At 38.7% G+C, this 26,334-nt stretch overlaps 71 non-coding genes across 71 annotated transcripts; all 71 read right to left on the bottom strand.

The window, feature by feature from the left end:
- Positions 1-1,950: 1,950 nt before the first annotated feature.
- On the bottom strand, positions 1,951-2,067 carry LOC145221147 (U5 spliceosomal RNA). The gene has a single exon (XR_013858643.1). It is a non-coding gene; the product is annotated as a U5 spliceosomal RNA (small nuclear RNA).
- A 175-nt stretch (positions 2,068-2,242) lies between these two features.
- LOC145221629 (U4 spliceosomal RNA) lies at positions 2,243-2,384 on the bottom strand. The gene has a single exon (XR_013859094.1). It is a non-coding gene; the product is annotated as a U4 spliceosomal RNA (small nuclear RNA).
- Positions 2,385-2,641: 257 nt separating this feature from the next.
- On the bottom strand, positions 2,642-2,758 carry LOC145221146 (U5 spliceosomal RNA). The gene has a single exon (XR_013858642.1). It is a non-coding gene; the product is annotated as a U5 spliceosomal RNA (small nuclear RNA).
- A 175-nt stretch (positions 2,759-2,933) lies between these two features.
- LOC145221628 (U4 spliceosomal RNA) lies at positions 2,934-3,075 on the bottom strand. The gene has a single exon (XR_013859093.1). It is a non-coding gene; the product is annotated as a U4 spliceosomal RNA (small nuclear RNA).
- A 257-nt stretch (positions 3,076-3,332) lies between these two features.
- LOC145221145 (U5 spliceosomal RNA) lies at positions 3,333-3,449 on the bottom strand. Its single transcript, XR_013858641.1, has one exon. It is a non-coding gene; the product is annotated as a U5 spliceosomal RNA (small nuclear RNA).
- A 175-nt stretch (positions 3,450-3,624) lies between these two features.
- Positions 3,625-3,766, bottom strand: LOC145221627 (U4 spliceosomal RNA). The gene has a single exon (XR_013859092.1). It is a non-coding gene; the product is annotated as a U4 spliceosomal RNA (small nuclear RNA).
- A 257-nt stretch (positions 3,767-4,023) lies between these two features.
- LOC145221144 (U5 spliceosomal RNA) lies at positions 4,024-4,140 on the bottom strand. The gene has a single exon (XR_013858640.1). It is a non-coding gene; the product is annotated as a U5 spliceosomal RNA (small nuclear RNA).
- A 175-nt stretch (positions 4,141-4,315) lies between these two features.
- Positions 4,316-4,457, bottom strand: LOC145221626 (U4 spliceosomal RNA). Its single transcript, XR_013859091.1, has one exon. It is a non-coding gene; the product is annotated as a U4 spliceosomal RNA (small nuclear RNA).
- A 257-nt stretch (positions 4,458-4,714) lies between these two features.
- Positions 4,715-4,831, bottom strand: LOC145221143 (U5 spliceosomal RNA). The gene has a single exon (XR_013858639.1). It is a non-coding gene; the product is annotated as a U5 spliceosomal RNA (small nuclear RNA).
- A 175-nt stretch (positions 4,832-5,006) lies between these two features.
- LOC145221624 (U4 spliceosomal RNA) lies at positions 5,007-5,148 on the bottom strand. Its single transcript, XR_013859089.1, has one exon. It is a non-coding gene; the product is annotated as a U4 spliceosomal RNA (small nuclear RNA).
- Positions 5,149-5,405: 257 nt separating this feature from the next.
- Positions 5,406-5,522, bottom strand: LOC145221142 (U5 spliceosomal RNA). Its single transcript, XR_013858638.1, has one exon. It is a non-coding gene; the product is annotated as a U5 spliceosomal RNA (small nuclear RNA).
- Positions 5,523-5,697: 175 nt separating this feature from the next.
- LOC145221623 (U4 spliceosomal RNA) lies at positions 5,698-5,839 on the bottom strand. The gene has a single exon (XR_013859088.1). It is a non-coding gene; the product is annotated as a U4 spliceosomal RNA (small nuclear RNA).
- Positions 5,840-6,096: 257 nt separating this feature from the next.
- LOC145221141 (U5 spliceosomal RNA) lies at positions 6,097-6,213 on the bottom strand. The gene has a single exon (XR_013858637.1). It is a non-coding gene; the product is annotated as a U5 spliceosomal RNA (small nuclear RNA).
- Positions 6,214-6,388: 175 nt separating this feature from the next.
- Positions 6,389-6,530, bottom strand: LOC145221622 (U4 spliceosomal RNA). The gene has a single exon (XR_013859087.1). It is a non-coding gene; the product is annotated as a U4 spliceosomal RNA (small nuclear RNA).
- A 257-nt stretch (positions 6,531-6,787) lies between these two features.
- LOC145221139 (U5 spliceosomal RNA) lies at positions 6,788-6,904 on the bottom strand. The gene has a single exon (XR_013858635.1). It is a non-coding gene; the product is annotated as a U5 spliceosomal RNA (small nuclear RNA).
- A 175-nt stretch (positions 6,905-7,079) lies between these two features.
- Positions 7,080-7,221, bottom strand: LOC145221625 (U4 spliceosomal RNA). The gene has a single exon (XR_013859090.1). It is a non-coding gene; the product is annotated as a U4 spliceosomal RNA (small nuclear RNA).
- A 257-nt stretch (positions 7,222-7,478) lies between these two features.
- LOC145221138 (U5 spliceosomal RNA) lies at positions 7,479-7,595 on the bottom strand. Its single transcript, XR_013858634.1, has one exon. It is a non-coding gene; the product is annotated as a U5 spliceosomal RNA (small nuclear RNA).
- A 175-nt stretch (positions 7,596-7,770) lies between these two features.
- LOC145221613 (U4 spliceosomal RNA) lies at positions 7,771-7,912 on the bottom strand. The gene has a single exon (XR_013859079.1). It is a non-coding gene; the product is annotated as a U4 spliceosomal RNA (small nuclear RNA).
- Positions 7,913-8,169: 257 nt separating this feature from the next.
- On the bottom strand, positions 8,170-8,286 carry LOC145221137 (U5 spliceosomal RNA). Its single transcript, XR_013858633.1, has one exon. It is a non-coding gene; the product is annotated as a U5 spliceosomal RNA (small nuclear RNA).
- Positions 8,287-8,461: 175 nt separating this feature from the next.
- On the bottom strand, positions 8,462-8,603 carry LOC145221602 (U4 spliceosomal RNA). Its single transcript, XR_013859068.1, has one exon. It is a non-coding gene; the product is annotated as a U4 spliceosomal RNA (small nuclear RNA).
- Positions 8,604-8,860: 257 nt separating this feature from the next.
- LOC145221136 (U5 spliceosomal RNA) lies at positions 8,861-8,977 on the bottom strand. The gene has a single exon (XR_013858632.1). It is a non-coding gene; the product is annotated as a U5 spliceosomal RNA (small nuclear RNA).
- Positions 8,978-9,152: 175 nt separating this feature from the next.
- LOC145221590 (U4 spliceosomal RNA) lies at positions 9,153-9,294 on the bottom strand. The gene has a single exon (XR_013859057.1). It is a non-coding gene; the product is annotated as a U4 spliceosomal RNA (small nuclear RNA).
- A 257-nt stretch (positions 9,295-9,551) lies between these two features.
- On the bottom strand, positions 9,552-9,668 carry LOC145221135 (U5 spliceosomal RNA). The gene has a single exon (XR_013858631.1). It is a non-coding gene; the product is annotated as a U5 spliceosomal RNA (small nuclear RNA).
- A 175-nt stretch (positions 9,669-9,843) lies between these two features.
- On the bottom strand, positions 9,844-9,985 carry LOC145221578 (U4 spliceosomal RNA). The gene has a single exon (XR_013859046.1). It is a non-coding gene; the product is annotated as a U4 spliceosomal RNA (small nuclear RNA).
- Positions 9,986-10,242: 257 nt separating this feature from the next.
- Positions 10,243-10,359, bottom strand: LOC145221133 (U5 spliceosomal RNA). The gene has a single exon (XR_013858630.1). It is a non-coding gene; the product is annotated as a U5 spliceosomal RNA (small nuclear RNA).
- Positions 10,360-10,534: 175 nt separating this feature from the next.
- On the bottom strand, positions 10,535-10,676 carry LOC145221808 (U4 spliceosomal RNA). Its single transcript, XR_013859264.1, has one exon. It is a non-coding gene; the product is annotated as a U4 spliceosomal RNA (small nuclear RNA).
- A 257-nt stretch (positions 10,677-10,933) lies between these two features.
- Positions 10,934-11,050, bottom strand: LOC145221132 (U5 spliceosomal RNA). Its single transcript, XR_013858629.1, has one exon. It is a non-coding gene; the product is annotated as a U5 spliceosomal RNA (small nuclear RNA).
- A 175-nt stretch (positions 11,051-11,225) lies between these two features.
- LOC145221806 (U4 spliceosomal RNA) lies at positions 11,226-11,367 on the bottom strand. The gene has a single exon (XR_013859263.1). It is a non-coding gene; the product is annotated as a U4 spliceosomal RNA (small nuclear RNA).
- A 257-nt stretch (positions 11,368-11,624) lies between these two features.
- LOC145221131 (U5 spliceosomal RNA) lies at positions 11,625-11,741 on the bottom strand. Its single transcript, XR_013858628.1, has one exon. It is a non-coding gene; the product is annotated as a U5 spliceosomal RNA (small nuclear RNA).
- A 175-nt stretch (positions 11,742-11,916) lies between these two features.
- Positions 11,917-12,058, bottom strand: LOC145221829 (U4 spliceosomal RNA). Its single transcript, XR_013859285.1, has one exon. It is a non-coding gene; the product is annotated as a U4 spliceosomal RNA (small nuclear RNA).
- A 257-nt stretch (positions 12,059-12,315) lies between these two features.
- LOC145221130 (U5 spliceosomal RNA) lies at positions 12,316-12,432 on the bottom strand. Its single transcript, XR_013858627.1, has one exon. It is a non-coding gene; the product is annotated as a U5 spliceosomal RNA (small nuclear RNA).
- A 175-nt stretch (positions 12,433-12,607) lies between these two features.
- Positions 12,608-12,749, bottom strand: LOC145221567 (U4 spliceosomal RNA). Its single transcript, XR_013859035.1, has one exon. It is a non-coding gene; the product is annotated as a U4 spliceosomal RNA (small nuclear RNA).
- A 257-nt stretch (positions 12,750-13,006) lies between these two features.
- On the bottom strand, positions 13,007-13,123 carry LOC145221129 (U5 spliceosomal RNA). Its single transcript, XR_013858626.1, has one exon. It is a non-coding gene; the product is annotated as a U5 spliceosomal RNA (small nuclear RNA).
- Positions 13,124-13,298: 175 nt separating this feature from the next.
- Positions 13,299-13,440, bottom strand: LOC145221556 (U4 spliceosomal RNA). Its single transcript, XR_013859024.1, has one exon. It is a non-coding gene; the product is annotated as a U4 spliceosomal RNA (small nuclear RNA).
- Positions 13,441-13,697: 257 nt separating this feature from the next.
- On the bottom strand, positions 13,698-13,814 carry LOC145221127 (U5 spliceosomal RNA). Its single transcript, XR_013858624.1, has one exon. It is a non-coding gene; the product is annotated as a U5 spliceosomal RNA (small nuclear RNA).
- A 175-nt stretch (positions 13,815-13,989) lies between these two features.
- LOC145221597 (U4 spliceosomal RNA) lies at positions 13,990-14,131 on the bottom strand. Its single transcript, XR_013859064.1, has one exon. It is a non-coding gene; the product is annotated as a U4 spliceosomal RNA (small nuclear RNA).
- A 257-nt stretch (positions 14,132-14,388) lies between these two features.
- Positions 14,389-14,505, bottom strand: LOC145221126 (U5 spliceosomal RNA). The gene has a single exon (XR_013858623.1). It is a non-coding gene; the product is annotated as a U5 spliceosomal RNA (small nuclear RNA).
- Positions 14,506-14,680: 175 nt separating this feature from the next.
- On the bottom strand, positions 14,681-14,822 carry LOC145221596 (U4 spliceosomal RNA). Its single transcript, XR_013859063.1, has one exon. It is a non-coding gene; the product is annotated as a U4 spliceosomal RNA (small nuclear RNA).
- Positions 14,823-15,079: 257 nt separating this feature from the next.
- On the bottom strand, positions 15,080-15,196 carry LOC145221125 (U5 spliceosomal RNA). The gene has a single exon (XR_013858622.1). It is a non-coding gene; the product is annotated as a U5 spliceosomal RNA (small nuclear RNA).
- A 175-nt stretch (positions 15,197-15,371) lies between these two features.
- On the bottom strand, positions 15,372-15,513 carry LOC145221595 (U4 spliceosomal RNA). Its single transcript, XR_013859062.1, has one exon. It is a non-coding gene; the product is annotated as a U4 spliceosomal RNA (small nuclear RNA).
- Positions 15,514-15,770: 257 nt separating this feature from the next.
- On the bottom strand, positions 15,771-15,887 carry LOC145221124 (U5 spliceosomal RNA). The gene has a single exon (XR_013858621.1). It is a non-coding gene; the product is annotated as a U5 spliceosomal RNA (small nuclear RNA).
- Positions 15,888-16,062: 175 nt separating this feature from the next.
- Positions 16,063-16,204, bottom strand: LOC145221594 (U4 spliceosomal RNA). Its single transcript, XR_013859061.1, has one exon. It is a non-coding gene; the product is annotated as a U4 spliceosomal RNA (small nuclear RNA).
- Positions 16,205-16,461: 257 nt separating this feature from the next.
- On the bottom strand, positions 16,462-16,578 carry LOC145221123 (U5 spliceosomal RNA). Its single transcript, XR_013858620.1, has one exon. It is a non-coding gene; the product is annotated as a U5 spliceosomal RNA (small nuclear RNA).
- A 175-nt stretch (positions 16,579-16,753) lies between these two features.
- Positions 16,754-16,895, bottom strand: LOC145221593 (U4 spliceosomal RNA). Its single transcript, XR_013859060.1, has one exon. It is a non-coding gene; the product is annotated as a U4 spliceosomal RNA (small nuclear RNA).
- Positions 16,896-17,152: 257 nt separating this feature from the next.
- Positions 17,153-17,269, bottom strand: LOC145221356 (U5 spliceosomal RNA). The gene has a single exon (XR_013858838.1). It is a non-coding gene; the product is annotated as a U5 spliceosomal RNA (small nuclear RNA).
- A 175-nt stretch (positions 17,270-17,444) lies between these two features.
- LOC145221592 (U4 spliceosomal RNA) lies at positions 17,445-17,586 on the bottom strand. Its single transcript, XR_013859059.1, has one exon. It is a non-coding gene; the product is annotated as a U4 spliceosomal RNA (small nuclear RNA).
- A 257-nt stretch (positions 17,587-17,843) lies between these two features.
- LOC145221122 (U5 spliceosomal RNA) lies at positions 17,844-17,960 on the bottom strand. Its single transcript, XR_013858619.1, has one exon. It is a non-coding gene; the product is annotated as a U5 spliceosomal RNA (small nuclear RNA).
- Positions 17,961-18,135: 175 nt separating this feature from the next.
- LOC145221591 (U4 spliceosomal RNA) lies at positions 18,136-18,277 on the bottom strand. The gene has a single exon (XR_013859058.1). It is a non-coding gene; the product is annotated as a U4 spliceosomal RNA (small nuclear RNA).
- A 257-nt stretch (positions 18,278-18,534) lies between these two features.
- Positions 18,535-18,651, bottom strand: LOC145221121 (U5 spliceosomal RNA). Its single transcript, XR_013858618.1, has one exon. It is a non-coding gene; the product is annotated as a U5 spliceosomal RNA (small nuclear RNA).
- A 175-nt stretch (positions 18,652-18,826) lies between these two features.
- On the bottom strand, positions 18,827-18,968 carry LOC145221589 (U4 spliceosomal RNA). Its single transcript, XR_013859056.1, has one exon. It is a non-coding gene; the product is annotated as a U4 spliceosomal RNA (small nuclear RNA).
- A 257-nt stretch (positions 18,969-19,225) lies between these two features.
- Positions 19,226-19,342, bottom strand: LOC145221120 (U5 spliceosomal RNA). The gene has a single exon (XR_013858617.1). It is a non-coding gene; the product is annotated as a U5 spliceosomal RNA (small nuclear RNA).
- Positions 19,343-19,517: 175 nt separating this feature from the next.
- On the bottom strand, positions 19,518-19,659 carry LOC145221588 (U4 spliceosomal RNA). Its single transcript, XR_013859055.1, has one exon. It is a non-coding gene; the product is annotated as a U4 spliceosomal RNA (small nuclear RNA).
- Positions 19,660-19,916: 257 nt separating this feature from the next.
- Positions 19,917-20,033, bottom strand: LOC145221119 (U5 spliceosomal RNA). The gene has a single exon (XR_013858616.1). It is a non-coding gene; the product is annotated as a U5 spliceosomal RNA (small nuclear RNA).
- A 175-nt stretch (positions 20,034-20,208) lies between these two features.
- On the bottom strand, positions 20,209-20,350 carry LOC145221587 (U4 spliceosomal RNA). Its single transcript, XR_013859054.1, has one exon. It is a non-coding gene; the product is annotated as a U4 spliceosomal RNA (small nuclear RNA).
- A 257-nt stretch (positions 20,351-20,607) lies between these two features.
- On the bottom strand, positions 20,608-20,724 carry LOC145221117 (U5 spliceosomal RNA). The gene has a single exon (XR_013858615.1). It is a non-coding gene; the product is annotated as a U5 spliceosomal RNA (small nuclear RNA).
- Positions 20,725-20,899: 175 nt separating this feature from the next.
- Positions 20,900-21,041, bottom strand: LOC145221543 (U4 spliceosomal RNA). Its single transcript, XR_013859013.1, has one exon. It is a non-coding gene; the product is annotated as a U4 spliceosomal RNA (small nuclear RNA).
- Positions 21,042-21,298: 257 nt separating this feature from the next.
- LOC145221115 (U5 spliceosomal RNA) lies at positions 21,299-21,415 on the bottom strand. Its single transcript, XR_013858613.1, has one exon. It is a non-coding gene; the product is annotated as a U5 spliceosomal RNA (small nuclear RNA).
- A 175-nt stretch (positions 21,416-21,590) lies between these two features.
- Positions 21,591-21,732, bottom strand: LOC145221530 (U4 spliceosomal RNA). The gene has a single exon (XR_013859001.1). It is a non-coding gene; the product is annotated as a U4 spliceosomal RNA (small nuclear RNA).
- A 257-nt stretch (positions 21,733-21,989) lies between these two features.
- LOC145221114 (U5 spliceosomal RNA) lies at positions 21,990-22,106 on the bottom strand. The gene has a single exon (XR_013858612.1). It is a non-coding gene; the product is annotated as a U5 spliceosomal RNA (small nuclear RNA).
- A 175-nt stretch (positions 22,107-22,281) lies between these two features.
- LOC145221809 (U4 spliceosomal RNA) lies at positions 22,282-22,423 on the bottom strand. The gene has a single exon (XR_013859265.1). It is a non-coding gene; the product is annotated as a U4 spliceosomal RNA (small nuclear RNA).
- A 257-nt stretch (positions 22,424-22,680) lies between these two features.
- LOC145221113 (U5 spliceosomal RNA) lies at positions 22,681-22,797 on the bottom strand. Its single transcript, XR_013858611.1, has one exon. It is a non-coding gene; the product is annotated as a U5 spliceosomal RNA (small nuclear RNA).
- A 175-nt stretch (positions 22,798-22,972) lies between these two features.
- On the bottom strand, positions 22,973-23,114 carry LOC145221586 (U4 spliceosomal RNA). The gene has a single exon (XR_013859053.1). It is a non-coding gene; the product is annotated as a U4 spliceosomal RNA (small nuclear RNA).
- Positions 23,115-23,371: 257 nt separating this feature from the next.
- Positions 23,372-23,488, bottom strand: LOC145221112 (U5 spliceosomal RNA). The gene has a single exon (XR_013858610.1). It is a non-coding gene; the product is annotated as a U5 spliceosomal RNA (small nuclear RNA).
- Positions 23,489-23,663: 175 nt separating this feature from the next.
- On the bottom strand, positions 23,664-23,805 carry LOC145221519 (U4 spliceosomal RNA). Its single transcript, XR_013858990.1, has one exon. It is a non-coding gene; the product is annotated as a U4 spliceosomal RNA (small nuclear RNA).
- Positions 23,806-24,062: 257 nt separating this feature from the next.
- On the bottom strand, positions 24,063-24,179 carry LOC145221111 (U5 spliceosomal RNA). Its single transcript, XR_013858609.1, has one exon. It is a non-coding gene; the product is annotated as a U5 spliceosomal RNA (small nuclear RNA).
- Positions 24,180-24,354: 175 nt separating this feature from the next.
- On the bottom strand, positions 24,355-24,496 carry LOC145221507 (U4 spliceosomal RNA). Its single transcript, XR_013858979.1, has one exon. It is a non-coding gene; the product is annotated as a U4 spliceosomal RNA (small nuclear RNA).
- A 257-nt stretch (positions 24,497-24,753) lies between these two features.
- On the bottom strand, positions 24,754-24,870 carry LOC145221110 (U5 spliceosomal RNA). Its single transcript, XR_013858608.1, has one exon. It is a non-coding gene; the product is annotated as a U5 spliceosomal RNA (small nuclear RNA).
- A 175-nt stretch (positions 24,871-25,045) lies between these two features.
- Positions 25,046-25,187, bottom strand: LOC145221621 (U4 spliceosomal RNA). Its single transcript, XR_013859086.1, has one exon. It is a non-coding gene; the product is annotated as a U4 spliceosomal RNA (small nuclear RNA).
- A 257-nt stretch (positions 25,188-25,444) lies between these two features.
- LOC145221109 (U5 spliceosomal RNA) lies at positions 25,445-25,561 on the bottom strand. The gene has a single exon (XR_013858607.1). It is a non-coding gene; the product is annotated as a U5 spliceosomal RNA (small nuclear RNA).
- Positions 25,562-25,736: 175 nt separating this feature from the next.
- Positions 25,737-25,878, bottom strand: LOC145221495 (U4 spliceosomal RNA). Its single transcript, XR_013858968.1, has one exon. It is a non-coding gene; the product is annotated as a U4 spliceosomal RNA (small nuclear RNA).
- A 257-nt stretch (positions 25,879-26,135) lies between these two features.
- On the bottom strand, positions 26,136-26,252 carry LOC145221108 (U5 spliceosomal RNA). Its single transcript, XR_013858606.1, has one exon. It is a non-coding gene; the product is annotated as a U5 spliceosomal RNA (small nuclear RNA).
- Between the last annotated feature and the right edge of the window lie 82 nt (positions 26,253-26,334).

The following is a 26,334-nucleotide window of genomic DNA, read 5'->3' as shown; positions in this document are numbered from 1 at the left end:
ATATGAGTTTGGAATTTTGATTAACCCTACTGTTTTGACTGAACAAAGTATACATGTTAAAAAAGTTAAAAAATAAAGATGCTTCGCCCGACATTGCACCAGGTAAATTCTAAATTTTGTCACACAACACAAAGCGCTTTATAAGTATCTCACAAATGTTAAAACAAAACGCAAAATGAAAGCAACACAAACGCAGTACGTTTTAATGAATATACTGACCGTCAGGTGCACGTATGGGCAAAAAATCCTATGCAGTAAACGCCGAACGCACCACGATGAAACAAACTTTCGGACAGGATTGACACCGAATTCGGGATTTCGCTGCATTGAGAATGGCATAGAGAAATTCAGTGGCAAGGCAATGTGTTGATGATAGCAGGTTCGCGAATTGCTAAATAGGATGCATGAATGTGCCAGGCGAAAGCGGATTCCGGCCCATTATGTACTTCACAACAAGCGGCTCAAATAAAACTCAAAACTGCATATGATTAAGTAATCTTTGCACTGTCAATTGGTGTTTTCGCTTGAGAGGAAGATTGGGATGGAGCAGCATCTGGTTCAAACACAGTAACATAAAATATTTATTCTTTCCGTACTGTAAAACTAAGCGATGATAAAAATCGCCTTGTAATCTTCCAGAGCCGGCCCTTTCTAGTTGATAACGACTCCAAATATGGCCCCATCCCCAAGTTAAAAATGGCTGACGTTAGATCTAAAGCTTTTTGCAAACAATCGAGATTTTACACGAAGCCCATTTAACCAGATTCTAGGGCCCTTTACCATAAAAGCAAATCCGTTTTATAATTTAGTCGTTAGAAACAGGATCTTATCAGAGCAATGGGTCGATATGTTAAGACGAATTATTCTCAATCAGCCAAAGCGGGCATTAAATTTGATGTCTTACGCGTGACCTCGGATGTGGCCTTTTTTCTGTGACCTCAGGTGTGACAGAAAAAACGCCACCGGCGACCTTAACTGCTGCAAAAATGGTTTTCTGCAAAATTTGAACATGTTGTATACTCCATTGTTACACGAGCTTCTGCGTTACAATTGGATTTCAGTGAGATTTTTTTACTCACAGAAGCGTTTTTAACCCGATTAAGACCAACATAACGAAAACAGCAAAAAAATGAATGTTTTTGGGCAAAAAAATTGTCGTGTACTTATTCAAGCCACAGCGGTTTTAGCACATCACAGGCAGCCTTGTTATAACCTGTATACGCAGAAAACGCGACAATGCGCTGAGAGGGCATTCGATGAAAATCGGAACTACGTCACTGCAAACGTATTGACAGGCACTACTTTATATTAAAAGTGAACGTGATATTACTCCGATAAGAAAACAAACGTTATTTATGGTCTTGTGTCCCCATGGGGATGTATGGCTGCAAATAGTTGTTGATCTATACAACTTATTCGCTGTTGTCAACGAACATGCCATAAACGCCTGACCAGAACTGTTTTTAAATGAAGCGCGTGTAAATTTCCAACAAGAAAGTTGAAAACATCGAAACTGGTGCTCGTTGAATTTTGGCTGTTGTCAAGGGGAGTACAATCATTCAATACATTAAAATAAAACGTTTTTCATGGTTCTTTCAAAGACTACTTGGTTGTGAATAATCTATATACCTTGTGTTGTCGGACTATGCTATTGTTACTGGGCATTCTCTATGCATTAAATTACGTCAGTTTCCGGTAGTTTGTTGCCTTTCAGTAACAAAAGTCACAGAGACAAAATTCTTGCCGTACAAACCTCGTAGTTGTACATGGTTTAGCAAGCCTATCCATACTTACAATTATAATGATAACGATCACAAAAAAATAAATAAAAGAGGGCACTGAGTTGTTAAGATATAGCATTTCTATGCGGAAAGCGTTTCATTAATTGTCCTATTAACCGCACCAACCATAACTGACAATGGTCATGCACATCGATTGATTGACGATTTCACCACAAGCAGTTGTTGTGGTTTCAACAAATAGCAAAGACTCTTGAAAATACCCCACTCCACGGAAATCTTTAGTAAAAGGCGAAAGATTTGCTCATGTTGAAGTGAGATCAGAGTTGTAGAACGAATAGGTAGTATTAACGAAAGAAACAGATTCCGACTTTCAGTTTGTGGTGTGTTTGGTTCAAATTTTTTGCAAATTGTCCTTTGTACAATATTTATATCATGCCACACGATTTGTCATGTCAACACACGCACGCTTTCTGGAGATTAAATATTAAAAGAAATCAGCGATTGCAAGAATCGTCCATATATTGCCTCTGTCAAAACCGTACAAAGCGGTAACAGGGCGGGGTATTGGGTTTAGTTTTCAACTAGCAATAATCGCGCCTCGGAATATCCTCATCAGCTACGATATCGCCTCTGCGCAAAGTTGCCTTTTGAATCTAGTTCCTTACTCTTGTGCCCGCTTGTAACATTTATGTTTGTTGTAAATCGAGACTACGACTTTCTGTGTCAGTTTGCGATGCCCATGGTATTTAAATGATAACGATCACAAAAAAATAAATAAAAGAGGGCACTGAGTTGTTAAGATATAGCATTTCTATGCGGAAAGCGTTTCATTAATTGTCCTATTAACCGCACCAACCATAACTGACAATGGTCATGCACATCGATTGATTGACGATTTCACCACAAGCAGTTGTTGTGGTTTCAACAAATAGCAAAGACTCTTGAAAATACCCCACTCCACGGAAATCTTTAGTAAAAGGCGAAAGATTTGCTCATGTTGAAGTGAGATCAGAGTTGTAGAACGAATAGGTAGTATTAACGAAAGAAACAGATTCCGACTTTCAGTTTGTGGTGTGTTTGGTTCAAATTTTTTGCAAATTGTCCTTTGTACAATATTTATATCATGCCACACGATTTGTCATGTCAACACACGCACGCTTTCTGGAGATTAAATATTAAAAGAAATCAGCGATTGCAAGAATCGTCCATATATTGCCTCTGTCAAAACCGTACAAAGCGGTAACAGGGCGGGGTATTGGGTTTAGTTTTCAACTAGCAATAATCGCGCCTCGGAATATCCTCATCAGCTACGATATCGCCTCTGCGCAAAGTTGCCTTTTGAATCTAGTTCCTTACTCTTGTGCCCGCTTGTAACATTTATGTTTGTTGTAAATCGAGACTACGACTTTCTGTGTCAGTTTGCGATGCCCATGGTATTTAAATGATAACGATCACAAAAAAATAAATAAAAGAGGGCACTGAGTTGTTAAGATATAGCATTTCTATGCGGAAAGCGTTTCATTAATTGTCCTATTAACCGCACCAACCATAACTGACAATGGTCATGCACATCGATTGATTGACGATTTCACCACAAGCAGTTGTTGTGGTTTCAACAAATAGCAAAGACTCTTGAAAATACCCCACTCCACGGAAATCTTTAGTAAAAGGCGAAAGATTTGCTCATGTTGAAGTGAGATCAGAGTTGTAGAACGAATAGGTAGTATTAACGAAAGAAACAGATTCCGACTTTCAGTTTGTGGTGTGTTTGGTTCAAATTTTTTGCAAATTGTCCTTTGTACAATATTTATATCATGCCACACGATTTGTCATGTCAACACACGCACGCTTTCTGGAGATTAAATATTAAAAGAAATCAGCGATTGCAAGAATCGTCCATATATTGCCTCTGTCAAAACCGTACAAAGCGGTAACAGGGCGGGGTATTGGGTTTAGTTTTCAACTAGCAATAATCGCGCCTCGGAATATCCTCATCAGCTACGATATCGCCTCTGCGCAAAGTTGCCTTTTGAATCTAGTTCCTTACTCTTGTGCCCGCTTGTAACATTTATGTTTGTTGTAAATCGAGACTACGACTTTCTGTGTCAGTTTGCGATGCCCATGGTATTTAAATGATAACGATCACAAAAAAATAAATAAAAGAGGGCACTGAGTTGTTAAGATATAGCATTTCTATGCGGAAAGCGTTTCATTAATTGTCCTATTAACCGCACCAACCATAACTGACAATGGTCATGCACATCGATTGATTGACGATTTCACCACAAGCAGTTGTTGTGGTTTCAACAAATAGCAAAGACTCTTGAAAATACCCCACTCCACGGAAATCTTTAGTAAAAGGCGAAAGATTTGCTCATGTTGAAGTGAGATCAGAGTTGTAGAACGAATAGGTAGTATTAACGAAAGAAACAGATTCCGACTTTCAGTTTGTGGTGTGTTTGGTTCAAATTTTTTGCAAATTGTCCTTTGTACAATATTTATATCATGCCACACGATTTGTCATGTCAACACACGCACGCTTTCTGGAGATTAAATATTAAAAGAAATCAGCGATTGCAAGAATCGTCCATATATTGCCTCTGTCAAAACCGTACAAAGCGGTAACAGGGCGGGGTATTGGGTTTAGTTTTCAACTAGCAATAATCGCGCCTCGGAATATCCTCATCAGCTACGATATCGCCTCTGCGCAAAGTTGCCTTTTGAATCTAGTTCCTTACTCTTGTGCCCGCTTGTAACATTTATGTTTGTTGTAAATCGAGACTACGACTTTCTGTGTCAGTTTGCGATGCCCATGGTATTTAAATGATAACGATCACAAAAAAATAAATAAAAGAGGGCACTGAGTTGTTAAGATATAGCATTTCTATGCGGAAAGCGTTTCATTAATTGTCCTATTAACCGCACCAACCATAACTGACAATGGTCATGCACATCGATTGATTGACGATTTCACCACAAGCAGTTGTTGTGGTTTCAACAAATAGCAAAGACTCTTGAAAATACCCCACTCCACGGAAATCTTTAGTAAAAGGCGAAAGATTTGCTCATGTTGAAGTGAGATCAGAGTTGTAGAACGAATAGGTAGTATTAACGAAAGAAACAGATTCCGACTTTCAGTTTGTGGTGTGTTTGGTTCAAATTTTTTGCAAATTGTCCTTTGTACAATATTTATATCATGCCACACGATTTGTCATGTCAACACACGCACGCTTTCTGGAGATTAAATATTAAAAGAAATCAGCGATTGCAAGAATCGTCCATATATTGCCTCTGTCAAAACCGTACAAAGCGGTAACAGGGCGGGGTATTGGGTTTAGTTTTCAACTAGCAATAATCGCGCCTCGGAATATCCTCATCAGCTACGATATCGCCTCTGCGCAAAGTTGCCTTTTGAATCTAGTTCCTTACTCTTGTGCCCGCTTGTAACATTTATGTTTGTTGTAAATCGAGACTACGACTTTCTGTGTCAGTTTGCGATGCCCATGGTATTTAAATGATAACGATCACAAAAAAATAAATAAAAGAGGGCACTGAGTTGTTAAGATATAGCATTTCTATGCGGAAAGCGTTTCATTAATTGTCCTATTAACCGCACCAACCATAACTGACAATGGTCATGCACATCGATTGATTGACGATTTCACCACAAGCAGTTGTTGTGGTTTCAACAAATAGCAAAGACTCTTGAAAATACCCCACTCCACGGAAATCTTTAGTAAAAGGCGAAAGATTTGCTCATGTTGAAGTGAGATCAGAGTTGTAGAACGAATAGGTAGTATTAACGAAAGAAACAGATTCCGACTTTCAGTTTGTGGTGTGTTTGGTTCAAATTTTTTGCAAATTGTCCTTTGTACAATATTTATATCATGCCACACGATTTGTCATGTCAACACACGCACGCTTTCTGGAGATTAAATATTAAAAGAAATCAGCGATTGCAAGAATCGTCCATATATTGCCTCTGTCAAAACCGTACAAAGCGGTAACAGGGCGGGGTATTGGGTTTAGTTTTCAACTAGCAATAATCGCGCCTCGGAATATCCTCATCAGCTACGATATCGCCTCTGCGCAAAGTTGCCTTTTGAATCTAGTTCCTTACTCTTGTGCCCGCTTGTAACATTTATGTTTGTTGTAAATCGAGACTACGACTTTCTGTGTCAGTTTGCGATGCCCATGGTATTTAAATGATAACGATCACAAAAAAATAAATAAAAGAGGGCACTGAGTTGTTAAGATATAGCATTTCTATGCGGAAAGCGTTTCATTAATTGTCCTATTAACCGCACCAACCATAACTGACAATGGTCATGCACATCGATTGATTGACGATTTCACCACAAGCAGTTGTTGTGGTTTCAACAAATAGCAAAGACTCTTGAAAATACCCCACTCCACGGAAATCTTTAGTAAAAGGCGAAAGATTTGCTCATGTTGAAGTGAGATCAGAGTTGTAGAACGAATAGGTAGTATTAACGAAAGAAACAGATTCCGACTTTCAGTTTGTGGTGTGTTTGGTTCAAATTTTTTGCAAATTGTCCTTTGTACAATATTTATATCATGCCACACGATTTGTCATGTCAACACACGCACGCTTTCTGGAGATTAAATATTAAAAGAAATCAGCGATTGCAAGAATCGTCCATATATTGCCTCTGTCAAAACCGTACAAAGCGGTAACAGGGCGGGGTATTGGGTTTAGTTTTCAACTAGCAATAATCGCGCCTCGGAATATCCTCATCAGCTACGATATCGCCTCTGCGCAAAGTTGCCTTTTGAATCTAGTTCCTTACTCTTGTGCCCGCTTGTAACATTTATGTTTGTTGTAAATCGAGACTACGACTTTCTGTGTCAGTTTGCGATGCCCATGGTATTTAAATGATAACGATCACAAAAAAATAAATAAAAGAGGGCACTGAGTTGTTAAGATATAGCATTTCTATGCGGAAAGCGTTTCATTAATTGTCCTATTAACCGCACCAACCATAACTGACAATGGTCATGCACATCGATTGATTGACGATTTCACCACAAGCAGTTGTTGTGGTTTCAACAAATAGCAAAGACTCTTGAAAATACCCCACTCCACGGAAATCTTTAGTAAAAGGCGAAAGATTTGCTCATGTTGAAGTGAGATCAGAGTTGTAGAACGAATAGGTAGTATTAACGAAAGAAACAGATTCCGACTTTCAGTTTGTGGTGTGTTTGGTTCAAATTTTTTGCAAATTGTCCTTTGTACAATATTTATATCATGCCACACGATTTGTCATGTCAACACACGCACGCTTTCTGGAGATTAAATATTAAAAGAAATCAGCGATTGCAAGAATCGTCCATATATTGCCTCTGTTAAAACCGTACAAAGCGGTAACAGGGCGGGGTATTGGGTTTAGTTTTCAACTAGCAATAATCGCGCCTCGGAATATCCTCATCAGCTACGATATCGCCTCTGCGCAAAGTTGCCTTTTGAATCTAGTTCCTTACTCTTGTGCCCGCTTGTAACATTTATGTTTGTTGTAAATCGAGACTACGACTTTCTGTGTCAGTTTGCGATGCCCATGGTATTTAAATGATAACGATCACAAAAAAATAAATAAAAGAGGGCACTGAGTTGTTAAGATATAGCATTTCTATGCGGAAAGCGTTTCATTAATTGTCCTATTAACCGCACCAACCATAACTGACAATGGTCATGCACATCGATTGATTGACGATTTCACCACAAGCAGTTGTTGTGGTTTCAACAAATAGCAAAGACTCTTGAAAATACCCCACTCCACGGAAATCTTTAGTAAAAGGCGAAAGATTTGCTCATGTTGAAGTGAGATCAGAGTTGTAGAACGAATAGGTAGTATTAACGAAAGAAACAGATTCCGACTTTCAGTTTGTGGTGTGTTTGGTTCAAATTTTTTGCAAATTGTCCTTTGTACAATATTTATATCATGCCACACGATTTGTCATGTCAACACACGCACGCTTTCTGGAGATTAAATATTAAAAGAAATCAGCGATTGCAAGAATCGTCCATATATTGCCTCTGTTAAAACCGTACAAAGCGGTAACAGGGCGGGGTATTGGGTTTAGTTTTCAACTAGCAATAATCGCGCCTCGGAATATCCTCATCAGCTACGATATCGCCTCTGCGCAAAGTTGCCTTTTGAATCTAGTTCCTTACTCTTGTGCCCGCTTGTAACATTTATGTTTGTTGTAAATCGAGACTACGACTTTCTGTGTCAGTTTGCGATGCCCATGGTATTTAAATGATAACGATCACAAAAAAATAAATAAAAGAGGGCACTGAGTTGTTAAGATATAGCATTTCTATGCGGAAAGCGTTTCATTAATTGTCCTATTAACCGCACCAACCATAACTGACAATGGTCATGCACATCGATTGATTGACGATTTCACCACAAGCAGTTGTTGTGGTTTCAACAAATAGCAAAGACTCTTGAAAATACCCCACTCCACGGAAATCTTTAGTAAAAGGCGAAAGATTTGCTCATGTTGAAGTGAGATCAGAGTTGTAGAACGAATAGGTAGTATTAACGAAAGAAACAGATTCCGACTTTCAGTTTGTGGTGTGTTTGGTTCAAATTTTTTGCAAATTGTCCTTTGTACAATATTTATATCATGCCACACGATTTGTCATGTCAACACACGCACGCTTTCTGGAGATTAAATATTAAAAGAAATCAGCGATTGCAAGAATCGTCCATATATTGCCTCTGTTAAAACCGTACAAAGCGGTAACAGGGCGGGGTATTGGGTTTAGTTTTCAACTAGCAATAATCGCGCCTCGGAATATCCTCATCAGCTACGATATCGCCTCTGCGCAAAGTTGCCTTTTGAATCTAGTTCCTTACTCTTGTGCCCGCTTGTAACATTTATGTTTGTTGTAAATCGAGACTACGACTTTCTGTGTCAGTTTGCGATGCCCATGGTATTTAAATGATAACGATCACAAAAAAATAAATAAAAGAGGGCACTGAGTTGTTAAGATATAGCATTTCTATGCGGAAAGCGTTTCATTAATTGTCCTATTAACCGCACCAACCATAACTGACAATGGTCATGCACATCGATTGATTGACGATTTCACCACAAGCAGTTGTTGTGGTTTCAACAAATAGCAAAGACTCTTGAAAATACCCCACTCCACGGAAATCTTTAGTAAAAGGCGAAAGATTTGCTCATGTTGAAGTGAGATCAGAGTTGTAGAACGAATAGGTAGTATTAACGAAAGAAACAGATTCCGACTTTCAGTTTGTGGTGTGTTTGGTTCAAATTTTTTGCAAATTGTCCTTTGTACAATATTTATATCATGCCACACGATTTGTCATGTCAACACACGCACGCTTTCTGGAGATTAAATATTAAAAGAAATCAGCGATTGCAAGAATCGTCCATATATTGCCTCTGTTAAAACCGTACAAAGCGGTAACAGGGCGGGGTATTGGGTTTAGTTTTCAACTAGCAATAATCGCGCCTCGGAATATCCTCATCAGCTACGATATCGCCTCTGCGCAAAGTTGCCTTTTGAATCTAGTTCCTTACTCTTGTGCCCGCTTGTAACATTTATGTTTGTTGTAAATCGAGACTACGACTTTCTGTGTCAGTTTGCGATGCCCATGGTATTTAAATGATAACGATCACAAAAAAATAAATAAAAGAGGGCACTGAGTTGTTAAGATATAGCATTTCTATGCGGAAAGCGTTTCATTAATTGTCCTATTAACCGCACCAACCATAACTGACAATGGTCATGCACATCGATTGATTGACGATTTCACCACAAGCAGTTGTTGTGGTTTCAACAAATAGCAAAGACTCTTGAAAATACCCCACTCCACGGAAATCTTTAGTAAAAGGCGAAAGATTTGCTCATGTTGAAGTGAGATCAGAGTTGTAGAACGAATAGGTAGTATTAACGAAAGAAACAGATTCCGACTTTCAGTTTGTGGTGTGTTTGGTTCAAATTTTTTGCAAATTGTCCTTTGTACAATATTTATATCATGCCACACGATTTGTCATGTCAACACACGCACGCTTTCTGGAGATTAAATATTAAAAGAAATCAGCGATTGCAAGAATCGTCCATATATTGCCTCTGTTAAAACCGTACAAAGCGGTAACAGGGCGGGGTATTGGGTTTAGTTTTCAACTAGCAATAATCGCGCCTCGGAATATCCTCATCAGCTACGATATCGCCTCTGCGCAAAGTTGCCTTTTGAATCTAGTTCCTTACTCTTGTGCCCGCTTGTAACATTTATGTTTGTTGTAAATCGAGACTACGACTTTCTGTGTCAGTTTGCGATGCCCATGGTATTTAAATGATAACGATCACAAAAAAATAAATAAAAGAGGGCACTGAGTTGTTAAGATATAGCATTTCTATGCGGAAAGCGTTTCATTAATTGTCCTATTAACCGCACCAACCATAACTGACAATGGTCATGCACATCGATTGATTGACGATTTCACCACAAGCAGTTGTTGTGGTTTCAACAAATAGCAAAGACTCTTGAAAATACCCCACTCCACGGAAATCTTTAGTAAAAGGCGAAAGATTTGCTCATGTTGAAGTGAGATCAGAGTTGTAGAACGAATAGGTAGTATTAACGAAAGAAACAGATTCCGACTTTCAGTTTGTGGTGTGTTTGGTTCAAATTTTTTGCAAATTGTCCTTTGTACAATATTTATATCATGCCACACGATTTGTCATGTCAACACACGCACGCTTTCTGGAGATTAAATATTAAAAGAAATCAGCGATTGCAAGAATCGTCCATATATTGCCTCTGTTAAAACCGTACAAAGCGGTAACAGGGCGGGGTATTGGGTTTAGTTTTCAACTAGCAATAATCGCGCCTCGGAATATCCTCATCAGCTACGATATCGCCTCTGCGCAAATTTGCCTTTTGAATCTAGCTCCTTACTCTTGTGCCCGCTTGTAACATTTATGTTTGTTGTAAATCGAGACTACGACTTTCTGTGTCAGTTTGCGATGCCCATGGTATTTAAATGATAACGATCACAAAAAAATAAATAAAAGAGGGCACTGAGTTGTTAAGATATAGCATTTCTATGCGGAAAGCGTTTCATTAATTGTCCTATTAACCGCACCAACCATAACTGACAATGGTCATGCACATCGATTGATTGACGATTTCACCACAAGCAGTTGTTGTGGTTTCAACAAATAGCAAAGACTCTTGAAAATACCCCACTCCACGGAAATCTTTAGTAAAAGGCGAAAGATTTGCTCATGTTGAAGTGAGATCAGAGTTGTAGAACGAATAGGTAGTATTAACGAAAGAAACAGATTCCGACTTTCAGTTTGTGGTGTGTTTGGTTCAAATTTTTTGCAAATTGTCCTTTGTACAATATTTATATCATGCCACACGATTTGTCATGTCAACACACGCACGCTTTCTGGAGATTAAATATTAAAAGAAATCAGCGATTGCAAGAATCGTCCATATATTGCCTCTGTTAAAACCGTACAAAGCGGTAACAGGGCGGGGTATTGGGTTTAGTTTTCAACTAGCAATAATCGCGCCTCGGAATATCCTCATCAGCTACGATATCGCCTCTGCGCAAATTTGCCTTTTGAATCTAGCTCCTTACTCTTGTGCCCGCTTGTAACATTTATGTTTGTTGTAAATCGAGACTACGACTTTCTGTGTCAGTTTGCGATGCCCATGGTATTTAAATGATAACGATCACAAAAAAATAAATAAAAGAGGGCACTGAGTTGTTAAGATATAGCATTTCTATGCGGAAAGCGTTTCATTAATTGTCCTATTAACCGCACCAACCATAACTGACAATGGTCATGCACATCGATTGATTGACGATTTCACCACAAGCAGTTGTTGTGGTTTCAACAAATAGCAAAGACTCTTGAAAATACCCCACTCCACGGAAATCTTTAGTAAAAGGCGAAAGATTTGCTCATGTTGAAGTGAGATCAGAGTTGTAGAACGAATAGGTAGTATTAACGAAAGAAACAGATTCCGACTTTCAGTTTGTGGTGTGTTTGGTTCAAATTTTTTGCAAATTGTCCTTTGTACAATATTTATATCATGCCACACGATTTGTCATGTCAACACACGCACGCTTTCTGGAGATTAAATATTAAAAGAAATCAGCGATTGCAAGAATCGTCCTTATATTGCCTCTGTTAAAACCGTACAAAGCGGTAACAGGGCGGGGTATTGGGTTTAGTTTTCAACTAGCAATAATCGCGCCTCGGAATATCCTCATCAGCTACGATATCGCCTCTGCGCAAATTTGCCTTTTGAATCTAGCTCCTTACTCTTGTGCCCGCTTGTAACATTTATGTTTGTTGTAAATCGAGACTACGACTTTCTGTGTCAGTTTGCGATGCCCATGGTATTTAAATGATAACGATCACAAAAAAATAAATAAAAGAGGGCACTGAGTTGTTAAGATATAGCATTTCTATGCGGAAAGCGTTTCATTAATTGTCCTATTAACCGCACCAACCATAACTGACAATGGTCATGCACATCGATTGATTGACGATTTCACCACAAGCAGTTGTTGTGGTTTCAACAAATAGCAAAGACTCTTGAAAATACCCCACTCCACGGAAATCTTTAGTAAAAGGCGAAAGATTTGCTCATGTTGAAGTGAGATCAGAGTTGTAGAACGAATAGGTAGTATTAACGAAAGAAACAGATTCCGACTTTCAGTTTGTGGTGTGTTTGGTTCAAATTTTTTGCAAATTGTCCTTTGTACAATATTTATATCATGCCACACGATTTGTCATGTCAACACACGCACGCTTTCTGGAGATTAAATATTAAAAGAAATCAGCGATTGCAAGAATCGTCCATATATTGCCTCTGTTAAAACCGTACAAAGCGGTAACAGGGCGGGGTATTGGGTTTAGTTTTCAACTAGCAATAATCGCGCCTCGGAATATCCTCATCAGCTACGATATCGCCTCTGCGCAAAGTTGCCTTTTGAATCTAGTTCCTTACTCTTGTGCCCGCTTGTAACATTTATGTTTGTTGTAAATCGAGACTACGACTTTCTGTGTCAGTTTGCGATGCCCATGGTATTTAAATGATAACGATCACAAAAAAATAAATAAAAGAGGGCACTGAGTTGTTAAGATATAGCATTTCTATGCGGAAAGCGTTTCATTAATTGTCCTATTAACCGCACCAACCATAACTGACAATGGTCATGCACATCGATTGATTGACGATTTCACCACAAGCAGTTGTTGTGGTTTCAACAAATAGCAAAGACTCTTGAAAATACCCCACTCCACGGAAATCTTTAGTAAAAGGCGAAAGATTTGCTCATGTTGAAGTGAGATCAGAGTTGTAGAACGAATAGGTAGTATTAACGAAAGAAACAGATTCCGACTTTCAGTTTGTGGTGTGTTTGGTTCAAATTTTTTGCAAATTGTCCTTTGTACAATATTTATATCATGCCACACGATTTGTCATGTCAACACACGCACGCTTTCTGGAGATTAAATATTAAAAGAAATCAGCGATTGCAAGAATCGTCCATATATTGCCTCTGTTAAAACCGTACAAAGCGGTAACAGGGCGGGGTATTGGGTTTAGTTTTCAACTAGCAATAATCGCGCCTCGGAATATCCTCATCAGCTACGATATCGCCTCTGCGCAAAGTTGCCTTTTGAATCTAGTTCCTTACTCTTGTGCCCGCTTGTAACATTTATGTTTGTTGTAAATCGAGACTACGACTTTCTGTGTCAGTTTGCGATGCCCATGGTATTTAAATGATAACGATCACAAAAAAATAAATAAAAGAGGGCACTGAGTTGTTAAGATATAGCATTTCTATGCGGAAAGCGTTTCATTAATTGTCCTATTAACCGCACCAACCATAACTGACAATGGTCATGCACATCGATTGATTGACGATTTCACCACAAGCAGTTGTTGTGGTTTCAACAAATAGCAAAGACTCTTGAAAATACCCCACTCCACGGAAATCTTTAGTAAAAGGCGAAAGATTTGCTCATGTTGAAGTGAGATCAGAGTTGTAGAACGAATAGGTAGTATTAACGAAAGAAACAGATTCCGACTTTCAGTTTGTGGTGTGTTTGGTTCAAATTTTTTGCAAATTGTCCTTTGTACAATATTTATATCATGCCACACGATTTGTCATGTCAACACACGCACGCTTTCTGGAGATTAAATATTAAAAGAAATCAGCGATTGCAAGAATCGTCCATATATTGCCCCTGTTAAAACCGTACAAAGCGGTAACAGGGCGGGGTATTGGGTTTAGTTTTCAACTAGCAATAATCGCGCCTCGGAATATCCTCATCAGCTACGATATCGCCTCTGCGCAAAGTTGCCTTTTGAATCTAGTTCCTTACTCTTGTGCCCGCTTGTAACATTTATGTTTGTTGTAAATCGAGACTACGACTTTCTGTGTCAGTTTGCGATGCCCATGGTATTTAAATGATAACGATCACAAAAAAATAAATAAAAGAGGGCACTGAGTTGTTAAGATATAGCATTTCTATGCGGAAAGCGTTTCATTAATTGTCCTATTAACCGCACCAACCATAACTGACAATGGTCATGCACATCGATTGATTGACGATTTCACCACAAGCAGTTGTTGTGGTTTCAACAAATAGCAAAGACTCTTGAAAATACCCCACTCCACGGAAATCTTTAGTAAAAGGCGAAAGATTTGCTCATGTTGAAGTGAGATCAGAGTTGTAGAACGAATAGGTAGTATTAACGAAAGAAACAGATTCCGACTTTCAGTTTGTGGTGTGTTTGGTTCAATTTTTTTGCAAATTGTCCTTTGTACAATATTTATATCATGCCACACGATTTGTCATGTCAACACACGCACGCTTTCTGGAGATTAAATATTAAAAGAAATCAGCGATTGCAAGAATCGTCCATATATTGCCCCTGTTAAAACCGTACAAAGCGGTAACAGGGCGGGGTATTGGGTTTAGTTTTCAACTAGCAATAATCGCGCCTCGGAATATCCTCATCAGCTACGATATCGCCTCTGCGCAAAGTTGCCTTTTGAATCTAGTTCCTTACTCTTGTGCCCGCTTGTAACATTTATGTTTGTTGTAAATCGAGACTACGACTTTCTGTGTCAGTTTGCGATGCCCATGGTATTTAAATGATAACGATCACAAAAAAATAAATAAAAGAGGGCACTGAGTTGTTAAGATATAGCATTTCTATGCGGAAAGCGTTTCATTAATTGTCCTATTAACCGCACCAACCATAACTGACAATGGTCATGCACATCGATTGATTGACGATTTCACCACAAGCAGTTGTTGTGGTTTCAACAAATAGCAAAGACTCTTGAAAATACCCCACTCCACGGAAATCTTTAGTAAAAGGCGAAAGATTTGCTCATGTTGAAGTGAGATCAGAGTTGTAGAACGAATAGGTAGTATTAACGAAAGAAACAGATTCCGACTTTCAGTTTGTGGTGTGTTTGGTTCAATTTTTTTGCAAATTGTCCTTTGTACAATATTTATATCATGCCACACGATTTGTCATGTCAACACACGCACGCTTTCTGGAGATTAAATATTAAAAGAAATCAGCGATTGCAAGAATCGTCCATATATTGCCCCTGTTAAAACCGTACAAAGCGGTAACAGGGCGGGGTATTGGGTTTAGTTTTCAACTAGCAATAATCGCGCCTCGGAATATCCTCATCAGCTACGATATCGCCTCTGCGCAAAGTTGCCTTTTGAATCTAGTTCCTTACTCTTGTGCCCGCTTGTAACATTTATGTTTGTTGTAAATCGAGACTACGACTTTCTGTGTCAGTTTGCGATGCCCATGGTATTTAAATGATAACGATCACAAAAAAATAAATAAAAGAGGGCACTGAGTTGTTAAGATATAGCATTTCTATGCGGAAAGCGTTTCATTAATTGTCCTATTAACCGCACCAACCATAACTGACAATGGTCATGCACATCGATTGATTGACGATTTCACCACAAGCAGTTGTTGTGGTTTCAACAAATAGCAAAGACTCTTGAAAATACCCCACTCCACGGAAATCTTTAGTAAAAGGCGAAAGATTTGCTCATGTTGAAGTGAGATCAGAGTTGTAGAACGAATAGGTAGTATTAACGAAAGAAACAGATTCCGACTTTCAGTTTGTGGTGTGTTTGGTTCAAATTTTTTGCAAATTGTCCTTTGTACAATATTTATATCATGCCACACGATTTGTCATGTCAACACACGCACGCTTTCTGGAGATTAAATATTAAAAGAAATCAGCGATTGCAAGAATCGTCCATATATTGCCCCTGTTAAAACCGTACAAAGCGGTAACAGGGCGGGGTATTGGGTTTAGTTTTCAACTAGCAATAATCGCGCCTCGGAATATCCTCATCAGCTACGATATCGCCTCTGCGCAAAGTTGCCTTTTGAATCTAGTTCCTTACTCTTGTGCCCGCTTGTAACATTTATGTTTGTTGTAAATCGAGACTACGACTTTCTGTGTCAGTTTGCGATGCCCATGGTATTTAAATGATAACGATCACAAAAAAAAAAATAAAAGAGGGCACTGAGTTGTTAAGATATAGCATTTCTATGCGGAAAGCGTTTCATTAATTGTCCTATTAACCGCACCAACCATAACTGACAATGGTCATGCACATCGATTGATTGACGATTTCACCACAAGCAGTTGTTGTGGTTTCAACAAATAGCAAAGACTCTTGAAAATACCCCACTCCACGGAAATCTTTAGTAAAAGGCGAAAGATTTGCTCATGTTGAAGTGAGATCAGAGTTGTAGAACGAATAGGTAGTATTAACGAAAGAAACAGATTCCGACTTTCAGTTTGTGGTGTGTTTGGTTCAAATTTTTTGCAAATTGTCCTTTGTACAATATTTATATCATGCCACACGATTTGTCATGTCAACACACGCACGCTTTCTGGAGATTAAATATTAAAAGAAATCAGCGATTGCAAGAATCGTCCATATATTGCCCCTGTTAAAACCGTACAAAGCGGTAACAGGGCGGGGTATTGGGTTTAGTTTTCAACTAGCAATAATCGCGCCTCGGAATATCCTCATCAGCTACGATATCGCCTCTGCGCAAAGTTGCCTTTTGAATCTAGTTCCTTACTCTTGTGCCCGCTTGTAACATTTATGTTTGTTGTAAATCGAGACTACGACTTTCTGTGTCAGTTTGCGATGCCCATGGTATTTAAATGATAACGATCACAAAAAAATAAATAAAAGAGGGCACTGAGTTGTTAAGATATAGCATTTCTATGCGGAAAGCGTTTCATTAATTGTCCTATTAACCGCACCAACCATAACTGACAATGGTCATGCACATCGATTGATTGACGATTTCACCACAAGCAGTTGTTGTGGTTTCAACAAATAGCAAAGACTCTTGAAAATACCCCACTCCACGGAAATCTTTAGTAAAAGGCGAATGATTTGCTCATGTTGAAGTGAGATCAGAGTTGTAGAACGAATAGGTAGTATTAACGAAAGAAACAGATTCCGACTTTCAGTTTGTGGTGTGTTTGGTTCAATTTTTTTGCAAATTGTCCTTTGTACAATATTTATATCATGCCACACGATTTGTCATGTCAACACACGCACGCTTTCTGGAGATTAAATATTAAAAGAAATCAGCGATTGCAAGAATCGTCCATATATTGCCCCTGTTAAAACCGTACAAAGCGGTAACAGGGCGGGGTATTGGGTTTAGTTTTCAACTAGCAATAATCGCGCCTCGGAATATCCTCATCAGCTACGATATCGCCTCTGCGCAAAGTTGCCTTTTGAATCTAGTTCCTTACTCTTGTGCCCGCTTGTAACATTTATGTTTGTTGTAAATCGAGACTACGACTTTCTGTGTCAGTTTGCGATGCCCATGGTATTTAAATGATAACGATCACAAAAAAATAAATAAAAGAGGGCACTGAGTTGTTAAGATATAGCATTTCTATGCGGAAAGCGTTTCATTAATTGTCCTATTAACCGCACCAACCATAACTGACAATGGTCATGCACATCGATTGATTGACGATTTCACCACAAGCAGTTGTTGTGGTTTCAACAAATAGCAAAGACTCTTGAAAATACCCCACTCCACGGAAATCTTTAGTAAAAGGCGAAAGATTTGCTCATGTTGAAGTGAGATCAGAGTTGTAGAACGAATAGGTAGTATTAACGAAAGAAACAGATTCCGACTTTCAGTTTGTGGTGTGTTTGGTTCAATTTTTTTGCAAATTGTCCTTTGTACAATATTTATATCATGCCACACGATTTGTCATGTCAACACACGCACGCTTTCTGGAGATTAAATATTAAAAGAAATCAGCGATTGCAAGAATCGTCCATATATTGCCCCTGTTAAAACCGTACAAAGCGGTAACAGGGCGGGGTATTGGGTTTAGTTTTCAACTAGCAATAATCGCGCCTCGGAATATCCTCATCAGCTACGATATCGCCTCTGCGCAAAGTTGCCTTTTGAATCTAGTTCCTTACTCTTGTGCCCGCTTGTAACATTTATGTTTGTTGTAAATCGAGACTACGACTTTCTGTGTCAGTTTGCGATGCCCATGGTATTTAAATGATAACGATCACAAAAAAATAAATAAAAGAGGGCACTGAGTTGTTAAGATATAGCATTTCTATGCGGAAAGCGTTTCATTAATTGTCCTATTAACCGCACCAACCATAACTGACAATGGTCATGCACATCGATTGATTGACGATTTCACCACAAGCAGTTGTTGTGGTTTCAACAAATAGCAAAGACTCTTGAAAATACCCCACTCCACGGAAATCTTTAGTAAAAGGCGAAAGATTTGCTCATGTTGAAGTGAGATCAGAGTTGTAGAACGAATAGGTAGTATTAACGAAAGAAACAGATTCCGACTTTCAGTTTGTGGTGTGTTTGGTTCAAATTTTTTGCAAATTGTCCTTTGTACAATATTTATATCATGCCACACGATTTGTCATGTCAACACACGCACGCTTTCTGGAGATTAAATATTAAAAGAAATCAGCGATTGCAAGAATCGTCCATATATTGCCCCTGTTAAAACCGTACAAAGCGGTAACAGGGCGGGGTATTGGGTTTAGTTTTCAACTAGCAATAATCGCGCCTCGGAATATCCTCATCAGCTACGATATCGCCTCTGCGCAAAGTTGCCTTTTGAATCTAGTTCCTTACTCTTGTGCCCGCTTGTAACATTTATGTTTGTTGTAAATCGAGACTACGACTTTCTGTGTCAGTTTGCGATGCCCATGGTATTTAAATGATAACGATCACAAAAAAATAAATAAAAGAGGGCACTGAGTTGTTAAGATATAGCATTTCTATGCGGAAAGCGTTTCATTAATTGTCCTATTAACCGCACCAACCATAACTGACAATGGTCATGCACATCGATTGATTGACGATTTCACCACAAGCAGTTGTTGTGGTTTCAACAAATAGCAAAGACTCTTGAAAATACCCCACTCCACGGAAATCTTTAGTAAAAGGCGAAAGATTTGCTCATGTTGAAGTGAGATCAGAGTTGTAGAACGAATAGGTAGTATTAACGAAAGAAACAGATTCCGACTTTCAGTTTGTGGTGTGTTTGGTTCAAATTTTTTGCAAATTGTCCTTTGTACAATATTTATATCATGCCACACGATTTGTCATGTCAACACACGCACGCTTTCTGGAGATTAAATATTAAAAGAAATCAGCGATTGCAAGAATCGTCCATATATTGCCCCTGTTAAAACCGTACAAAGCGGTAACAGGGCGGGGTATTGGGTTTAGTTTTCAACTAGCAATAATCGCGCCTCGGAATATCCTCATCAGCTACGATATCGCCTCTGCGCAAAGTTGCCTTTTGAATCTAGTTCCTTACTCTTGTGCCCGCTTGTAACATTTATGTTTGTTGTAAATCGAGACTACGACTTTCTGTGTCAGTTTGCGATGCCCATGGTATTTAAATGATAACGATCACAAAAAAATAAATAAAAGAGGGCACTGAGTTGTTAAGATATAGCATTTCTATGCGGAAAGCGTTTCATTAATTGTCCTATTAACCGCACCAACCATAACTGACAATGGTCATGCACATCGATTGATTGACGATTTCACCACAAGCAGTTGTTGTGGTTTCAACAAATAGCAAAGACTCTTGAAAATACCCCACTCCACGGAAATCTTTAGTAAAAGGCGAAAGATTTGCTCATGTTGAAGTGAGATCAGAGTTGTAGAACGAATAGGTAGTATTAACGAAAGAAACAGATTCCGACTTTCAGTTTGTGGTGTGTTTGGTTCAAATTTTTTGCAAATTGTCCTTTGTACAATATTTATATCATGCCACACGATTTGTCATGTCAACACACGCACGCTTTCTGGAGATTAAATATTAAAAGAAATCAGCGATTGCAAGAATCGTCCATATATTGCCCCTGTTAAAACCGTACAAAGCGGTAACAGGGCGGGGTATTGGGTTTAGTTTTCAACTAGCAATAATCGCGCCTCGGAATATCCTCATCAGCTACGATATCGCCTCTGCGCAAAGTTGCCTTTTGAATCTAGTTCCTTACTCTTGTGCCCGCTTGTAACATTTATGTTTGTTGTAAATCGAGACTACGACTTTCTGTGTCAGTTTGCGATGCCCATGGTATTTAAATGATAACGATCACAAAAAAATAAATAAAAGAGGGCACTGAGTTGTTAAGATATAGCATTTCTATGCGGAAAGCGTTTCATTAATTGTCCTATTAACCGCACCAACCATAACTGACAATGGTCATGCACATCGATTGATTGACGATTTCACCACAAGCAGTTGTTGTGGTTTCAACAAATAGCAAAGACTCTTGAAAATACCCCACTCCACGGAAATCTTTAGTAAAAGGCGAAAGATTTGCTCATGTTGAAGTGAGATCAGAGTTGTAGAACGAATAGGTAGTATTAACGAAAGAAACAGATTCCGACTTTCAGTTTGTGGTGTGTTTGGTTCAAATTTTTTGCAAATTGTCCTTTGTACAATATTTATATCATGCCACACGATTTGTCATGTCAACACACGCACGCTTTCTGGAGATTAAATATTAAAAGAAATCAGCGATTGCAAGAATCGTCCATATATTGCCTCTGTTAAAACCGTACAAAGCGGTAACAGGGCGGGGTATTGGGTTTAGTTTTCAACTAGCAATAATCGCGCCTCGGAATATCCTCATCAGCTACGATATCGCCTCTGCGCAAAGTTGCCTTTTGAATCTAGTTCCTTACTCTTGTGCCCGCTTGTAACATTTATGTTTGTTGTAAATCGAGACTACGACTTTCTGTGTCAGTTTGCGATGCCCATGGTATTTAAATGATAACGATCACAAAAAAATAAATAAAAGAGGGCACTGAGTTGTTAAGATATAGCATTTCTATGCGGAAAGCGTTTCATTAATTGTCCTATTAACCGCACCAACCATAACTGACAATGGTCATGCACATCGATTGATTGACGATTTCACCACAAGCAGTTGTTGTGGTTTCAACAAATAGCAAAGACTCTTGAAAATACCCCACTCCACGGAAATCTTTAGTAAAAGGCGAAAGATTTGCTCATGTTGAAGTGAGATCAGAGTTGTAGAACGAATAGGTAGTATTAACGAAAGAAACAGATTCCGACTTTCAGTTTGTGGTGTGTTTGGTTCAAATTTTTTGCAAATTGTCCTTTGTACAATATTTATATCATGCCACACGATTTGTCATGTCAACACACGCACGCTTTCTGGAGATTAAATATTAAAAGAAATCAGCGATTGCAAGAATCGTCCATATATTGCCTCTGTTAAAACCGTACAAAGCGGTAACAGGGCGGGGTATTGGGTTTAGTTTTCAACTAGCAATAATCGCGCCTCGGAATATCCTCATCAGCTACGATATCGCCTCTGCGCAAAGTTGCCTTTTGAATCTAGTTCCTTACTCTTGTGCCCGCTTGTAACATTTATGTTTGTTGTAAATCGAGACTACGACTTTCTGTGTCAGTTTGCGATGCCCATGGTATTTAAATGATAACGATCACAAAAAAATAAATAAAAGAGGGCACTGAGTTGTTAAGATATAGCATTTCTATGCGGAAAGCGTTTCATTAATTGTCCTATTAACCGCACCAACCATAACTGACAATGGTCATGCACATCGATTGATTGACGATTTCACCACAAGCAGTTGTTGTGGTTTCAACAAATAGCAAAGACTCTTGAAAATACCCCACTCCACGGAAATCTTTAGTAAAAGGCGAAAGATTTGCTCATGTTGAAGTGAGATCAGAGTTGTAGAACGAATAGGTAGTATTAACGAAAGAAACAGATTCCGACTTTCAGTTTGTGGTGTGTTTGGTTCAAATTTTTTGCAAATTGTCCTTTGTACAATATTTATATCATGCCACACGATTTGTCATGTCAACACACGCACGCTTTCTGGAGATTAAATATTAAAAGAAATCAGCGATTGCAAGAATCGTCCATATATTGCCTCTGTTAAAACCGTACAAAGCGGTAACAGGGCGGGGTATTGGGTTTAGTTTTCAACTAGCAATAATCGCGCCTCGGAATATCCTCATCTGCTACGATATCGCCTCTGCGCAAAGTTGCCTTTTGAATCTAGTTCCTTACTCTTGTGCCCGCTTGTAACATTTATGTTTGTTGTAAATCGAGACTACGACTTTCTGTGTCAGTTTGCGATGCCCATGGTATTTAAATGATAACGATCACAAAAAAATAAATAAAAGAGGGCACTGAGTTGTTAAGATATAGCATTTCTATGCGGAAAGCGTTTCATTAATTGTCCTATTAACCGCACCAACCATAACTGACAATGGTCATGCACATCGATTGATTGACGATTTCACCACAAGCAGTTGTTGTGGTTTCAACAAATAGCAAAGACTCTTGAAAATACCCCACTCCACGGAAATCTTTAGTAAAAGGCGAAAGATTTGCTCATGTTGAAGTGAGATCAGAGTTGTAGAACGAATAGGTAGTATTAACGAAAGAAACAGATTCCGACTTTCAGTTTGTGGTGTGTTTGGTTCAAATTTTTTGCAAATTGTCCTTTGTACAATATTTATATCATGCCACACGATTTGTCATGTCAACACACGCACGCTTTCTGGAGATTAAATATTAAAAGAAATCAGCGATTGCAAGAATCGTCCATATATTGCCCCTGTTAAAACCGTACAAAGCGGTAACAGGGCGGGGTATTGGGTTTAGTTTTCAACTAGCAATAATCGCGCCTCGGAATATCCTCATCAGCTACGATATCGCCTCTGCGCAAAGTTGCCTTTTGAATCTAGTTCCTTACTCTTGTGCCCGCTTGTAACATTTATGTTTGTTGTAAATCGAGACTACGACTTTCTGTGTCAGTTTGCGATGCCCATGGTATTTAAATGATAACGATCACAAAAAAATAAATAAAAGAGGGCACTGAGTTGTTAAGATATAGCATTTCTATGCGGAAAGCGTTTCATTAATTGTCCTATTAACCGCACCAACCATAACTGACAATGGTCATGCACATCGATTGATTGACGATTTCACCACAAGCAGTTGTTGTGGTTTCAACAAATAGCAAAGACTCTTGAAAATACCCCACTCCACGGAAATCTTTAGTAAAAGGCGAAAGATTTGCTCATGTTGAAGTGAGATCAGAGTTGTAGAACGAATAGGTAGTATTAACGAAAGAAACAGATTCCGACTTTCAGTTTGTGGTGTGTTTGGTTCAAATTTTTTGCAAATTGTCCTTTGTACAATATTTATATCATGCCACACGATTTGTCATGTCAACACACGCACGCTTTCTGGAGATTAAATATTAAAAGAAATCAGCGATTGCAAGAATCGTCCATATATTGCCTCTGTTAAAACCGTACAAAGCGGTAACAGGGCGGGGTATTGGGTTTAGTTTTCAACTAGCAATAATCGCGCCTCGGAATATCCTCATCAGCTACGATATCGCCTCTGCGCAAAGTTGCCTTTTGAATCTAGTTCCTTACTCTTGTGCCCGCTTGTAACATTTATGTTTGTTGTAAATCGAGACTACGACTTTCTGTGTCAGTTTGCGATGCCCATGGTATTTAAATGATAACGATCACAAAAAAATAAATAAAAGAGGGCACTGAGTTGTTAAGATATAGCATTTCTATGCGGAAAGCGTTTCATTAATTGTCCTATTAACCGCACCAACCATAACTGACAATGGTCATGCACATCGATTGATTGACGATTTCACCACAAGCAGTTGTTGTGGTTTCAACAAATAGCAAAGACTCTTGAAAATACCCCACTCCACGGAAATCTTTAGTAAAAGGCGAAAGATTTGCTCATGTTGAAGTGAGATCAGAGTTGTAGAACGAATAGGTAGTATTAACGAAAGAAACAGATTCCGACTTTCAGTTTGTGGTGTGTTTGGTTCAAATTTTTTGCAAATTGTCCTTTGTACAATATTTATATCATGCCACACGATTTGTCATGTCAACACACGCACGCTTTCTGGAGATTAAATATTAAAAGAAATCAGCGATTGCAAGAATCGTCCATATATTGCCTCTGTTAAAACCGTACAAAGCGGTAACAGGGCGGGGTATTGGGTTTAGTTTTCAACTAGCAATAATCGCGCCTCGGAATATCCTCATCAGCTACGATATCGCCTCTGCGCAAAGTTGCCTTTTGAATCTAGTTCCTTACTCTTGTGCCCGCTTGTAACATTTATGTTTGTTGTAAATCGAGACTACGACTTTCTGTGTCAGTTTGCGATGCCCATGGTATTTAAATGATAACGATCACAAAAAAAAAAATAAAAGAGGGCACTGAGTTGTTAAGATATAGCATTTCTATGCGGAAAGCGTTTCATTAATTGTCCTATTAACCGCACCAACCATAACTGACAATGGTCATGCACATCGATTGATTGACGATTTCACCACAAGCAGTTGTTGTGGTTTCAACAAATAGCAAAGACTCTTGAAAATACCCCACTCCACGGAAATCTTTAGTAAAAGGCGAAAGATTTGCTCATGTTGAAGTGAGATCAGAGTTGTAGAACGAATAGGTAGTATTAACGAAAGAAACAGATTCCGACTTTCAGTTTGTGGTGTGTTTGGTTCAAATTTTTTGCAAATTGTCCTTTGTACAATATTTATATCATGCCACACGATTTGTCATGTCAACACACGCACGCTTTCTGGAGATTAAATATTAAAAGAAATCAGCGATTGCAAGAATCGTCCATATATTGCCTCTGTCAAAACCGTACAAAGCGGTAACAGGGCGGGGTATTGGGTTTAGTTTTCAACTAGCAATAATCGCGCCTCGGAATATCCTCATCAGCTACGATATCGCCTCTGCGCAAAGTTGCCTTTTGAATCTAGTTCCTTACTCTTGTGCCCGCTTGTAACATTTATGTTTGTTGTAAATCGAGACTACGACTTTCTGTGTCAGTTTGCGATGCCCATGGTATTTAAATGATAACGATCACAAAAAAATAAATAAAAGAGGGCACTGAGTTGTTAAGATATAGCATTTCTATGCGGAAAGCGTTTCATTAATTGTCCTATTAACCGCACCAACCATAACTGACAATGGTCATGCACATCGATTGATTGACGATTTCACCACAAGCAGTTGTTGTGGTTTCAACAAATAGCAAAGACTCTTGAAAATACCCCACTCCACGGAAATCTTTAGTAAAAGGCGAAAGATTTGCTCATGTTGAAGTGAGATCAGAGTTGTAGAACGAATAGGTAGTATTAACGAAAGAAACAGATTCCGACTTTCAGTTTGTGGTGTGTTTGGTTCAAATTTTTTGCAAATTGTCCTTTGTACAATATTTATATCATGCCACACGATTTGTCATGTCAACACACGCACGCTTTCTGGAGATTAAATATTAAAAGAAATCAGCGATTGCAAGAATCGTCCATATATTGCCTCTGTTAAAACCGTACAAAGCGGTAACAGGGCGGGGTATTGGGTTTAGTTTTCAACTAGCAATAATCGCGCCTCGGAATATCCTCATCAGCTACGATATCGCCTCTGCGCAAAGTTGCCTTTTGAATCTAGTTCCTTACTCTTGTGCCCGCTTGTAACATTTATGTTTGTTGTAAATCGAGACTACGACTTTCTGTGTCAGTTTGCGATGCCCATGGTATTTAAATGATAACGATCACAAAAAAATAAATAAAAGAGGGCACTGAGTTGTTAAGATATAGCATTTCTATGCGGAAAGCGTTTCATTAATTGTCCTATTAACCGCACCAACCATAACTGACAATGGTCATGCACATCGATTGATTGACGATTTCACCACAAGCAGTTGTTGTGGTTTCAACAAATAGCAAAGACTCTTGAAAATACCCCACTCCACGGAAATCTTTAGTAAAAGGCGAAAGATTTGCTCATGTTGAAGTGAGATCAGAGTTGTAGAACGAATAGGTAGTATTAACGAAAGAAACAGATTCCGACTTTCAGTTTGTGGTGTGTTTGGTTCAAATTTTTTGCAAA

This window comes from Phallusia mammillata, chromosome 3 (genome assembly GCF_965637545.1).
Source record: "Phallusia mammillata chromosome 3, kaPhaMamm4.hap1.1, whole genome shotgun sequence".
Taxonomy (NCBI): Eukaryota; Metazoa; Chordata; class Ascidiacea; order Phlebobranchia; family Ascidiidae; genus Phallusia; species Phallusia mammillata.
Note: the sequence above shows the minus strand (reverse complement) of the source record. Positions and strands in the feature narration are given on the sequence as shown.